Raw genomic sequence first — 14,093 nt, forward strand, 5'->3', positions numbered from 1 at the left:
AGAGCAAATATCATATACCTAACCAATATAATGACCAACATAACATTATCATCTTTGTCACAGCAGACAATCACATAATAATGTACCCCTTACTATAAAGAGAGAAAATATACACTAGTTCAGACAATCACATAATAGTGTACCCTTAGCTGACCCACTGTTACAGATGAGATGAAATACTAATCAACCAGCATTCAGTAAGCAAATATTATTATGTATTGTATGATCAGATCAGAAGAACATGTACATAGTCAGTTTAATGTCCAGCACAACAGCTAATCATCCCTCTGGGTGCTTAGTGGTTTTCAATAATCACTGCCAGTGTGCCATTCCAGTCCTAAAATCTGAAAAGCCTCTTGTTCAATCCATTATTTCAAAGCCTTAAAGTCCATTTTGAGACAAAACTTTCTGCAACAGTATTTTCTGTCTTGCCCGATTCTCCTGCTACACCATCTTCTCCTGAGAGACCTCCTCTGAATGATTAGAATCAGTATTATATTGCCTGCAAAGCTTCATGTTAGTCAATAAAGGTGTTATATCCCATAGGAATATGCACTCTAAATAAGGCTGAGTAAAACAAACGCAGCTTCATTTTCTTCAAATTTCATCTTGAACAGATCTGTTTTTTCTTTGTTAGCACACAGCAGTAGTCATTACAAAAAAGTGTTACTGCCCCATCTCATACATTTTGTTTAATCACCACAACAATGTTAGCACTTGAGTTTCAATCTTACAAATCATAGAACAAACTGAAATATGCCTAATTTGGCCAGCTGCAGACCCTTGCAACCAAGTATCAACAGATGATGAGGATGTCTTCATTTGGCTGTCACACAAACCAAGTTTTTGCTGAAAAAGGTAACACATTCCATACCGTCTTCCTTTTCCAGCACAGCAATGTGTTATTTTTTTTTTGTTTGTTTGTTTTAACAAGCTCTGTCTTAATGATCTAGTTGCTTCTGCTTCAGCTATGATAGTCCCATCAAAGAATAAATATATGTCTCCCTCAGATGACTGTTTTCTTGTTGCAACTGTATATACCTTTAAGGCCACAGTTACGTCATCATAATGATTAGTTCTTGCAAACTAATTGTCCAGTTTTATGCTCACTTGTTCAGTCACAGACATTAGCTATTTTCATGGGATGCTATAACCTCATTGCCATATTCTTTCTGCAGACTCTGAATGTTGCATTAGCATCATTCTCCATGTGGTCCAAAACCACATTTGACATTATTGGCTGTCAAACTGAGGACACTAATTATTTTAAGACTTCTTCCTCAGTTCTAGCATAATAAAAGCACTGTAAGGTGCTGTAATAATCATTAATGCAAAACAAACAGAAAAGACATCTGTTCATGTTGTTATGACAGTTTAATGCAGGTAAATTTGAGTGTGAAAAGGGAGATGCCTAATCTCCATGGCGCCATCACCAGAAGTCCATCCTTTGTCTTTTGATAGCCTTTATAGCTTCATTATGCAGTATAATATATGGAAGTGTGAACTCCAGATATGGAGAAGCATTTTGAAGAACCACGCATTGTAACTAGGTTTCAATATTCTGAGAAAGTCTTTTCATGCCATCTGTTTTAAGTCTATCTGCAAACTACATACGTTAAGGTATGCTTGGAAAGTTCTTGGGAGCAGTGCCAACTAACACGCTAACAGAGTTCAGGAAGCATACCAGTTTTGCCAATCTGTCTAAGAAAATGACACTTATTGGGGGGGGGGGTCTTTGTTTTAGTTTCTTCATGTGACCAATGAAACTGATAGCACTATGAAGGCAAAGAACAACAGAAGCTTGTTTGTCCCTCAGATCAGAGTCTGGGAAACTATTCCACACAGTTAGGTTCCTGGATCACTTTCCTTTACATTTATAAACTGGTAACAGAATATGATGCTAGATCTTTTGTGAGGAATTAAAAGGCTGGTTGTGAGGTACCCACAGTTATTTTTTTTATAACACTGGGAGAGCACTTTTTATGGGGTAGTATGAGCAAGAGGTTCAATTCTGATTACAGGAATTTCAGTGGAGCAGCATTCAGTAAACAGGCAAAGTATTTCAAAACACAATACTTTTGTTCACATCCATGTCACTTTTCAACAGTGCATTTTTGTTCTGCAACATATTTACTGAAGTACTGTAATTATATAGACTTGTCATGCAATCATCTAAAATCACACATACACACACACACACACACACACACACACACACACACACACACACACACACACACACACACACACTCTCCATATCTCTGTCAACCTGTGAAGAAAACTATTTGAAGATATTTTTTTCACTGATAAAAGCATTTACCTCTCTCTCTCTCTCTATATATATATATATATATATATATATATATTTTTTTAAATGTCACAGGAAAAGAAAACAACATCACTATTATATTTCAGATACCAAATGAGTAAATATTATCATTCAGGCACAAAGGCTTATATGTGGCTTTTGAGATGTTCTGGCCATTGATATGTGCTTAGCAAACGTTCATAGACATCATTATTTACTGGCAAAGTTTCAAATCTTGATGTAAACAAACAGCTATTTTCTTTAGTACCACCAACATCAGGCCAGAATTTAAGAAAGTAGGTCCTGCAGATGGAATGCCTTTGATTAGTCATCAGTTCATTTATTTACATGATAGGTGTTGCAGACTGATGACACCAATGTTACAAATATGAACCATGGAGGGTACTGATGAGGCCTGGATCCCACCACTGCCAACCAAAAACGAAGAAAGGTCCCAGCTGGCACCAGAAGGATGGTCTCTCATGTCATAACACTGGAACACAAAAGATTAAAATGAAAGCAAGAAAATGTGCATAAGTCTAACCAATCACTTCACAGACTACAAGCTGGCCCCAAGAGCATGAAGAAAATACGCAGTGCTATCCTGGCTAAGGGCTTTCAATATCCACATGCATTACACATAGAAAAATGACTCAAAAGGCCAAAGAACTAGTGGAATATTTCATTCAAAATATTAGCAAAGGAAAAAAGTATGGCCAAGAGTAAACATATCCACTAGAAACAATAGACAGCTACCGCCAGCACTTTAGTTAGATCATGCAGGAGGAGAGAGGTATTTAATTGGTGGGTGTTAAGGAATTGTTTATTTTTGGAAACGTGATGATGTGTTGACTTCCAATGGACAGGAAGGAAAAAAACAAGACAAAGAATGGTTACATATGTGGCTTGGAGACATGGTAATATAATATTTGCACATTTTTAGACATCATTGAGTTGAATTATACCATTCCTGACTGATTCACTGTGATTAAGAAAGGCATCAAGAAATCTGTCAACTTGTTTTGGAGACATTTTCATGGAAATAAAATGGAGGTGATAGGAAATCAGTGGGAGAGGTGAGATGGCAGAGTGTTGGAAGAGGGAATGCTATGGGATTGTTCAAAAATATAGCTTGATGAAGTCTTTAAGACGTACATTCTCAGTAGTATATGAAGCATTTGACTGAACTGATCCCTCATTTAATTTATTGTCCTCTTTCCAGAACACTTTATGGCTGGAAAGGAATTTAGCTTGTTTTCCTCTGTGGGAGGTGGCTTTGTGTTTTCTGATAGCATTCTTAATTTCATACATAATGCATTGTCCCCAAGTTTCTAAGCTTCCATGTCACCTATTTTAAGTCTAAGGGGGTAATCAGATACGATATCGCTAAGTGATACTAGTACTTTACTGATGATCTCTAGTAGTGCTATGGTGAAAATAAGTGACTCAGAGACATGAAAGAATTGCACTGAACAAAAGTTCATTAGTCTCATCAGCATGTCTATGAACTGAATATTTGATGTATTTATGACAACTGTGTTAAGTGCTTCCCCAGTGTAGGCACCTAGGGACACACACACACACACACACACACACACACACACACACACACACACACACACACACACACACACACACACACACACAACCCCCCCCCCCCTATAGTTCCACTCCAGTTAAAATGACATACACACGTGCACCCAGCTTAGCAGTACTTTTGATCTGGCACTAACAATACACCATAAAAAAACACTTTAAATTCCTGTTACTTTACTACAAAAATGGAAGAGCTTGTTGTTACATACTGAAGCCTTCATACAGCTGTAGCACTGCAGCACTTTTGATCACAACCTCATAATGTACTGAACGCAGACATGTCGCTAGAGATTTTGATACTCACTACCATCCTCCGAAATGGTGCCCCCTCCTTAACTTTAAGATGACAAGCTATTTGTAGCAGCTTGAGCCATGAGACTCCACCTAGTTAACTGGTAACTACTCAGCATCTCTGCAGTAACCTCAGTGAGATCACAGTGCGCATGATTCTAAACCCCAGGGAAATACCCTAACCCTTTTAATTACTAATCTTTGGCTAACACAGTGCTCTTTTCTGCACCAGTACAATTCAAACTACAAAGCAGGGTATTGTTACATCAAATGCAAGAAGCACTGAAGCAACTAAATCCTGCAGGGCACAGGGCCGGCAGTTTCATGTAGCTGTTTTCAGTCATAAAGAGAATTTGGTGAGTCTGAATGAACTTTTTTGTAGCTTTCGTGTTACAAAAGAATGTTTCATCCCCTGTTCAGACAAAAGGTTTGCCTAGCATAATATGTAGTTTACTCACAGCCTCTCTTTCATTATAACATTTGAGCTTAAAGGTAATTTGCTTTGATTAATGTTTGTTGAGTCATTCAAGAAGTAGGTAATGTGTGCCTTCTCAGAATAAAACTTACCTCATTTTTTTTTTATTTACAATGTTGTCAGACAAGAACATTTGGTGACTACTATCATCAGTACCAGGATGGCCGAGTGGTTAAGGCGTTGGACTTAAGATCCAATGGATATATATCCGCGTGGGTTCGAACCCCACTCCTGGTAGGAATTTTGAAAGAAACTTTCGTCACTTGATGCAAGTTGCATGATAAGTAAACTCCTGAGTAATGAACACAAGGATTCTTAGTCTGTATTCCTATTATTTCAGATTAATTATTTCATTCATTAGTCTAAAAGCACTGTCTGCATGTCAAAGTAACCTTAGAACATGACTAGAAAAGAAATGCTGAGGTTTGCTTAGTCAAAGTGCTTGTACAAAATTACAGCTCTTAGATAGTTACTTTTTGTCTTTATTTGTCATACAAGTTAATTTTCTATGTTAAATAGCTTATATGTAAACTTTTCAACCTACATTTAATTTAGATTATTATCTGTCTTTACTAACTTTCAATTTGTCAATGTTTTATGATTTTTTTCTGCAACATACTCTGTATGGAAGGTGTATGTTTTATTACACACTGAAACTGTACATCTTACATGAATATTGCCATAGAAATATGTGTCCTGTGCTATAATGAATGTTTATTTTATTTTATTTTATTTATTTGTTAACTGGGTAAGTGGGCTGGTCCAAAGGGATGTTTCAGTGATGACCTGGTCTCAGGCAGGAACAACAGAAAATATCACAAAAAGATTTAGAGAGATGTATGCAGTACTGCTTATACTGTATAACATTCAAACAATACAATTACAGTACCTACTAATCTAGTTACACAATTGCAAAAGTTTAACAATAAATGGTATTTGAATATTTAGTAACTTCTGGCCATTGATATAGTGCACTAAAGTTTTATTTGAAATACTGTCTACCAGAATCCATGAAACGTTTCAACTTATTTTCAGGAAAAGTGCTACTTTAATTTATTTTTGTGTCCTATGGTAAGTTACTGAGGGTACAATATTTTTTGTCAAAACACATTTTAATGAAAAATTTAAATTCTCAACTAAGAAATAACGTTGAAGTAACAGTGTAAGAAAACAACAAACAAGCATATAAATACAACAATTAACAGATATAATAATAAGATTCTAAACCTAGACCTAGCAAAATAAAAAAATACATATTATTTACAAATCAGTTACAACATCTAGTAACAACTGTGAGCACAATATTAAGGAATGTTTTTTTTCTCTAGCTGCAGAATTAAAGGGGGATCTTTTAAGTAAGTTTATTTCCTCGTTAGTGTCTCTAGGAAGGGTAAGACAGGTAGACAAGGATAATATAGCTTTTGCTGTTACAGGAAACCAATTAGTTTTTACAAGAAGAAGGCAGTGATGAATTATGGGATCTAAGTGAGTTATAAAGGTGTAGATATGACTGATAGTAGTTTGTAGTAGTGATGCAATAGTGTATGAATTTAGTGCAATAACTGGCAGAACATACTTTAACTTCAGGATTAATATATTCTGGTAACAGCCATCATTGATTCCGGGAATAAGGAATTTATTATTTTTCAGTACTATAACTAGGGCAAGGCAAAATGGGCAGCTGCCCTGGGCACAAGCTGTTAGGGGGTGTGATCAACACTTTCTGATTGGGTGTCAGTATAGTACCAGGATTCATTTAAGAAGCCAAGGCTGACATTGTGGCTCCTTAAGTTAATGTATTTAGTAGTGGTGTGTGTTAGTAACTGTAGCAGGTGACTTGTATGAGGTCTTTGCTTCTTTGTTACAGTTCAAAGTTTATTTTTGATCTTCAGATTTGGAAGACTGTCTATTTTTCTATCTATTTTTGTCCTCTACTTTGGAAATTCAAGTTGATGGGGGCACCAATTCACATAGCTATGGCTATGATTATTTTATAGCAGTTTCATTTGTCTGAGAACAACACTGGTTGTAAATTCAGTATGGTGATGAAATGATAGTACTGGGTCTTAGGATTATGCCAGGGTATCTATGCTGAGACAGTTGTGAGATAGGATTACCTAGTGTATCAGCTATAGTTATTTGTCATACTTGTTGAAGTTATTAGTACCACAAATCTCACAGGGACTTTGATTTTCATAAATCTAGTGCCATTGTGTAGTAAAATTGTCTTGTAGTGTAGACTGCAAGGAAGTTACGTTTTCTGAGTTTAGTATAATAAGGGAGGGGTGATCTTGGGGTAAATCAATTAGGAAGAGAGATAAGAAAATAAGATAAAGAACAGAACTGTGGGGGGACACGAAGTGAGAGTTGCTGTGCTTGATATACTTGAACCATTGCTTAGTTGAAGGGGTTGCTTATGCTGCCATAATGGTTATGGTCTTTACATCATAATGCAATGCAAGACACTTGATTCTCTCCTCTAGTTATTAATTAGTTTTGTAACAGCCTGTAGACTGATAGCTTAGTATTTACCCATAACATTATATACAAACGTTTTAAGGTTATAATTATGAAATAACTTATCACAGAAATTTCTAATGAGCAAAAATTATATAAGTAAAAATACACTGAAGGTTTTGTAAAAACTGATAAAAATAAACAATATTCAACAGTTTACACATAGCAGTACAAATGATCAGGTTAATGGCAATATGCAGTTGTGTGTGCAATACAAAGGGTCAAATTAATGATCAAATGCTGAAATAAATGAGCAGGCAGACTTTTTGTGAACTAGTTGCTTGTATAAAAGCAAAAAAGACATAATGTCTTTGTATTTAATGCAGATGACAAATGTTTTGCAAGTGTTAAATAAATAACTGATTTATGGCTGCTTAAACAAATGAGAAATGACACTCAGTGTCTGAAGCAAAAGTAGACATAGTAAGTGTATGCTGGTGCAAAAGTCACCTTTTATATATCATGAGTCTCAAAAGTACTTATAAACTGCCTTTGATGGGGGAAGAATACTTAAACAGTAAAGGTGCATGTAACTACAGATGATGACAGTTTTAAAATGGCTTCACATGTAGAACTGAGTAACACTGTTGACATCATTATATAAAATTTAAACTTATAGGGGACATTTATCTGTATTGCTTAGCAAATGACAAACTATAAAGTAAAATTAGTTACAGAACTAACAAATTACTCTAGCTCTACTGAACTCTAGTTCTACTGAACTCTAGCTGACCAGTTGACCTGATACAATTTGTACTCTCTGTAAATAACAAAACTGTACTTTGTATGTTAAATGTTATTGGCTGTTATTCATGCTAAAACAAAAATGTAATTGCTTCCTTGTTGTTCTTCTTCTACGTATGTTAAATACTATTGCCAGTTTCTCATGCTAAAATGAAATTGTAATTGCTTTCTTCTTCTTAATTGTATCTATCTAAAGTATACTTTGCAATAATTCACTGTAATATTCTCTGTAATTAAACTGTGTAATGCGGAGCTTTTCTCCCCGGGCCTCCACTGAAAATGGGCTTCCTGTGCTCAGTGGACCTCCCCAGTCACCAAACTAGAAATAAAATAAATAAATAAATTAATTAAATGTATAGATTTCAGCATATAGTAATAGGATGATGAAATATTAGAAGAAATTCAAAATTTGTAGAAATTTTACAGAACCAGTTGAACCTTATTTAGGGTTCCAAAACCAGAAAGCAAATGAAACATGAAAGGACTGTACTATACTTGATGAAAGGAGGCCTTCTTCCTAGCCTCATCTATTCGTGCATCTTTTTTTTATGTCTGTTTGGTCTTCTGGTGTCTCTGCACCCCACAGCTGAACTATTCCTGTGGTAACACATGTATGTGTAGGGCTAGAGTATAGATGATCCTGGGTTTTAGTGCAGGGAATACAAGCTTTCTTTCACTTTTGAGGTAAATGTCTAGGCTTAAAATGGCCCATAAGGGGCAATTAGCCTAGTACTAATCTATGAATCTATGAAACTATGAATCAGCTGTCACCATTGCCTCTCCTCATTCACTAGGTCTACCAGGCGCTCCTATCCACCCTCAGACTTACTGTGCCCCATGCTTGGGGCCCATGAGGAGGTGAGGGCATTTCACTGCAGTGTCATATTGCTGCCAGAGTTTTTCCCTGATTTAAGTGCTGTGCCCAGTACATGCCTTGGTAACAGCCTATGGGGTGGGGTGCCCAGTACATGACTTGGTAACAGCTTGTGGGGGTGGGGTGCCCAGTACATGCCTTGGTAACAGCCTGTGTGGTGGGGTGCCCAGTACATGCCTTGGTAACAGCCTGTGGGGTGGAGTGGGAGATGGGCAGGCTACACCAAACCACATCTCACTTCTGCAAAGGGCTAATACCAGCACAACCACCTCCACCAACCCTCCAGAAGCACTTCATAGTGGTTTTCAACTGCATCTGCCATGGAAATCCAATTGCTATGAGTGGTCTATGCACCCATCCACTCTTTCCCCCTCTCAGACAATACCTGCCTGCCCTCCCTGCTAGCGCATCAAAAGCAAAGGATTACACTGACCTTTGTCACCTCAAAAGAAAAGGAAAAAAATGACTCCTGTCTCAGGATTGAACTGAGGACCCTCCACATTCGACTGCCTCAGGCACCCAAGCAGCTAACTGAACTCAAGTCACCTGCATTGCAGTGAAGGATTTTTCTCCCCAAGCCACAGTGATAGCTTGTTTGTCTATGGAGTGTGTGTGTGTGTGTGTGTGTGTGTCTGTGTTGTGTTGTGTGTGTTAAGTCTCTACATGTACTTCAGTTCTGGGTTTGATATTAGTCTTACATAGTACAGAAAGCCAGCTTATGTTAGTTTTAAAGTGTTACTTATTACTGACTGTGTTCCTGAGTATTTTATAGGATTAAATAATCACAAAAATGAAATAAACAATATGCCGCATTGTTTCCAGTCAACATTCCTTGCCTTAAATCAGTCTAATAAATAACTCATGGATCTTCTAAAAGGAATGTATAAGGCAATGTATTTGAAATGCTTGCTGTGACTGCCAGTCATATAAAATAGAATCCTCAGGCTTTTTTATTTGCATGATGCCAACAGTTTTGCCTGTTTTAAAGCTAAAATATAAGAGACTAGGTTAACAAACACACAAGTAAAATTTATTCCATAGTCAAGGCAAAAACCTGCACAAAAATTGCATTAACAATACAAACTAGAAGCATCTGCCAGGTGATGTAAGAAAAAAATAAATGCAAGCGTATGTAATGGATTAGTTTTGATTAGTTGCAGTTAGCAGAATTGTGTTATATTCCACACATTTACAAGCAGTTGCAAGATACATTGTTTTTTTTCTTTAAGGAAAGGCATTTGGTTTTACCTCTGGGTCATTGTTTTAGGGTTGAGCTCATACCTCTCGAACTGTCCAGATTTTCACAGAATGACCAGATTTTTGCTTCACATTTTTATTTTGTTCCTCATAAAATTGCTGTTTTCTGGTAAATCACTGGCAATTAACTGAGGATTTAAGTCAGAAAATAATGAAAGATGTGACAATTGGGGAGAGATGGGTGAAGGCTGCCAGCCTAGTCAAATAGAATTTGATATATAATTCTGGCATTTGTAAATAAATGTAAAATACAGGCATGTTTCTTGAGTGTAAAGAATACTGTGAAATGTGGAATTGCAAAATATGTGACAACATTGCACTCTACTGGCCCAATGAAGCATGTTGTTCCCTTTCATGTTAGAATTCTGCTCCAGGGCGGCTGGATGAAGATTTCATGCACATTGTTTTAAGGCTAAAGTTTATGACTAGAATTTAGATGTGGAAGGTGCTTTATTGCTCCGGTTTCTGCTAGCATATACATGTGAAATGTCTTGTATTGTTGTATGTTTCTGAGGAGGTGTTAGATTGCTAAATAATGCAGTTTGTGACCTGAGAACTCAGACCAGGTGTTAAGATGATGCAATATGAATACTGGGAAAACCTAAGTATCCAAAATGATGTAATTTTGTGAGGGCCTTAGAGACATATTTGTTAGTAATGTTTAAATACTATTTCTCACAAGAGACTGAAAAGCATTTTGACTTTGGACATCTAACTTATCAGCAGTCTGCCTTGTGCTCACATGTAAGTTTTAGCACTGTGATTTCTTGTAGGAAGAGTTAAAGCTAGTAAAGATTGATTAAGTATTTTTCTTTGAAATTAGACCTGTCCTACTATATTATTTTAAGTTTCTGTGTGATCTCTGAACTCTTAGATATCTCTGTGGTGTAGTAGTTTTGTCTTGTGTTTTAATTATTTATTATTAAATATTTTTAAATCCTTCTACCTGTGGCTGATTTGTGTAGAAATAAGCTCTAGAGTACATTGCATATTTATAGAGGTTATTGTAATAGGCCACTCTAAAGTAAGCCTTGGCTGTTAGTCATACTACCATTGGATAATAACATTGCACAGTAATAATTGGACACCCTTTTAAGGGCCTTTTAGTAGCTGATATTATTAACTGGGTGGTGGCAGTAATTACTACTGTATAGTCTGGGTAAAGGAGCACAGGTGGAGAATCTGTGTCAGCCTTTCCCAGGAGTGTCTGTGAAGTAGTATAAATACTTATCTCAAAGTATGCGTGTGTTGTGTCAACTACTTGGCAGGGACACGAAGCACTGGTTGGACAGAGAGGGTACTGGAGGTTTTAGCTTGCCCAGTTTGAATAAGACCTGGACCCTATAGCTGTGCCAGTGGGGAGTCTTACTGGGGACCTGGTGAGCAAAGGAGCAACCAGCCCCAGACTGACTGTGATCTCTGTGTGCACTTAAGGGAAATTGTACTTTACTGTGTGTATTAGTTATCCTTTCCTCTTCTAGGAGATGACCTCCCTGGTATTAGTGGTGAGGATTGAGGCTCCTTGATTGCTGGGCCAGGGCACGGTCATCACAAAAGACATTTGAGTTTCAGACATCATACCCTTCAGAAAATTCATGCTAAGGCAAAATATGTTGTTCTGGCAACCTTCTAAATTTGCAACAGCAATATTTAAAAATTGTCCCTATTTTTGGGCCTTTGTCCTTCCATTATTTATGAATTTGCCCAGATGTCTTGCTCTAAGAGGTTGAGAGGTATGGTTGAGGTAAATGGTATCAGGCTGGGTAGGATGTGGCAGACAGTGTTAGGCCATTTCATAAGAAAACCTTTAAGATGAAGTCTAAGCTGTGTCCCTGAATGCTGAGTAAGACATAGGGAGAGGGCTGAGAAGTGCAGTTATCTATCTGAGATATATTACTGAAGATCAGCTTTAGTAAGGTGAGTGCAGTGATGTTCTATGCTGAGGGACATTAATGTGTATTTTTTGTTTTTATTTTTTAAACAAGAAATATCTTTATTAAATTATAAGTTATGACATAGGTAATCATACATTTATATAAATGGACAGAAACCACATTGACATATTTTAGTTGCAAACATTATACATCACGTATAATCTATTCAGTCATTGTCAGTCACACATTACAAAGCTCATTCAATTCCTACCTTCCCTTAAACCTCATTCCTCCTCCAAAACATTTTGCTATATGTATTGCTGCCACAGTTCCCACTTTTTATACATAATTTGCTACTACCCTATTCTAAAGATCTCACTTCCAGTTATTTTATCTCTGTTACTATATTCACTACTTCAAGTAAACTTAGTTTAGACTTTGATTTCCATTTTCTAGTAATTGCTGTTTTGGCAGCCACCAGAATTAAATTCAGGAAAGCCTTACTATGTCCAGGCAATTCTGATTCTGTAACATAATTCAAAAAACAATTTCCTTAGTTACACCAATTTGCTCACCCAGTATTTATGTTAGAGTAGTCTCAAAGGAATATTTAAAGTTTGACAACTCATTAGATTCCCAAAATATGTGTTTCCAATTGCCTGTTTCATCCCTGTCACACCTCCATCATTTACAGTCTAGCTGAGGAAAAATTCTTTGGAGGCTGCTTGGGTTATAAAAATACCTATGAAATCACTTCTAAGCAAAGATTCTAAATCTTTTAGACTTTGTTGCATATTTGGGAGCCATACATATATCTCCCCATTACTTCTTTGTGAATTGCTTATCCAGTCTTTCTTCCCAATCCCTTCTAGCCTCCTGTGATTGATTCCTATAATTATCATGCAATATTTTGTATGCCCTACTAATTATCCCTTTTTTGAAGGCAGCATCCATTCTATATTCTACTAAAAATCTACCAGGGAGGGTCTTTCACTTAGGATCCCCCTATTTCTTTGTCTTTGCCTATCCTCGTATATTAATCCTTGATAGGGAAGGTAATCTGTAGCCTGCAGTCCAAATGAAGTATTGGTCGCTTCCCATTCCATTACATTTCCCTTTCTAATTATTTTCTCCCAATACCTTGGTTCCTTTGCCAATTTTCTCCAGTAAATTCCACCCCCTTACCTATTCTCTGTACCCCTAATTGCAGTTATCCTTATCAACAGAATCCCTTTATCTATTCCTGTGTTGGAAGGTTCTTAGAATACTTTCTGCTACTGTAAGAATATAATATTCTGCATGGTTACTGTTATTCTCCTCAAGGATCTGTTTCCAAAATCCCAGTCCGTCCTTGTTTCTTGAGATTCCTCCCTGTTTCATCATCATCCCTTTCTACTTTGAGTTATGGCTTTCTGCTTGTGCTAAGTATAGGGAGCCTTAAACATGTAGCTCTGAAATACCCCTTCAAATCAGGTAATCCCAAACCACCTTGTTCTTTTGGAAGGGTCAACTTATCCCACTTGGATCTTGTCCTCTTCCCCTGCCAGATAAAATCCTTTAACTCTTTATTAATTGCTATTCACAACTTCTCATCTGGTTGATAAAAATATACCTGACCTGTGTATAAAACTAAAGGGACTAAAAATATTTTTCACTGCTTGTATCTTGTATCCATATCCATAAAGTAGAGCTTCCAGTTTCTCAGTTTTTGTATTATTTTTTGTTTAGTCTTTTCCCACATATTCTTAGCTGACAAAAGAGAATCCTTTTTAATCCCTACTCTTAAGTACTTCATTTCACCATGTCCCCATAAATAGAGATATTGCTGGACCAATTTGTGTGTGTGTGTGTGTGTGTGTGTGTGTGTGTGTGTGTGTGTGTGTGTGTGTGTGTGTGTGTGTGTGTGTATAGTTTACAGCTATTGCTTTTGTTTTGTCTTTATTAATTTTGTATCCTGAAAAAAGATGAACATGTCTCAGAACTTTCCCCAACACTGAAATGTCCTTTTCTGGTTTTATCAGGTATAAAATATCATCTGTAAATAAAGCCAGCTTTTCTTGACTATCATACCAATTATATTCTTGAGTCCCTTATTTCTTTGCCAATGGTTCTAAATATAATGCAAATAACAAAAAGAAAGAGGACACCCCTGCCTTG

General features: G+C 36.7%; 1 long non-coding RNA gene and 1 other non-coding gene across 2 annotated transcripts in view; one reads left to right on the forward strand and one right to left on the reverse strand.

Moving 5' to 3' along the window:
* LOC122800101 overlaps window positions 1-14,093 on the reverse strand; it is a 321,903-nt gene that overhangs the window by 201,035 nt on the left and 106,775 nt on the right. The gene's annotated exons all lie outside the window — the stretch shown is intronic.
* TRNAL-UAA lies at window positions 4,825-4,907 on the forward strand. The gene has a single exon. It is a non-coding gene; the product is annotated as a tRNA-Leu (tRNA).

Source organism: Protopterus annectens, chromosome 1.part0 (genome assembly GCF_019279795.1).
Source record: "Protopterus annectens isolate FY-2018-M chromosome 1.part0, PAN1.0, whole genome shotgun sequence".
NCBI classification, from domain to species: domain Eukaryota; kingdom Metazoa; phylum Chordata; order Ceratodontiformes; family Protopteridae; genus Protopterus; species Protopterus annectens.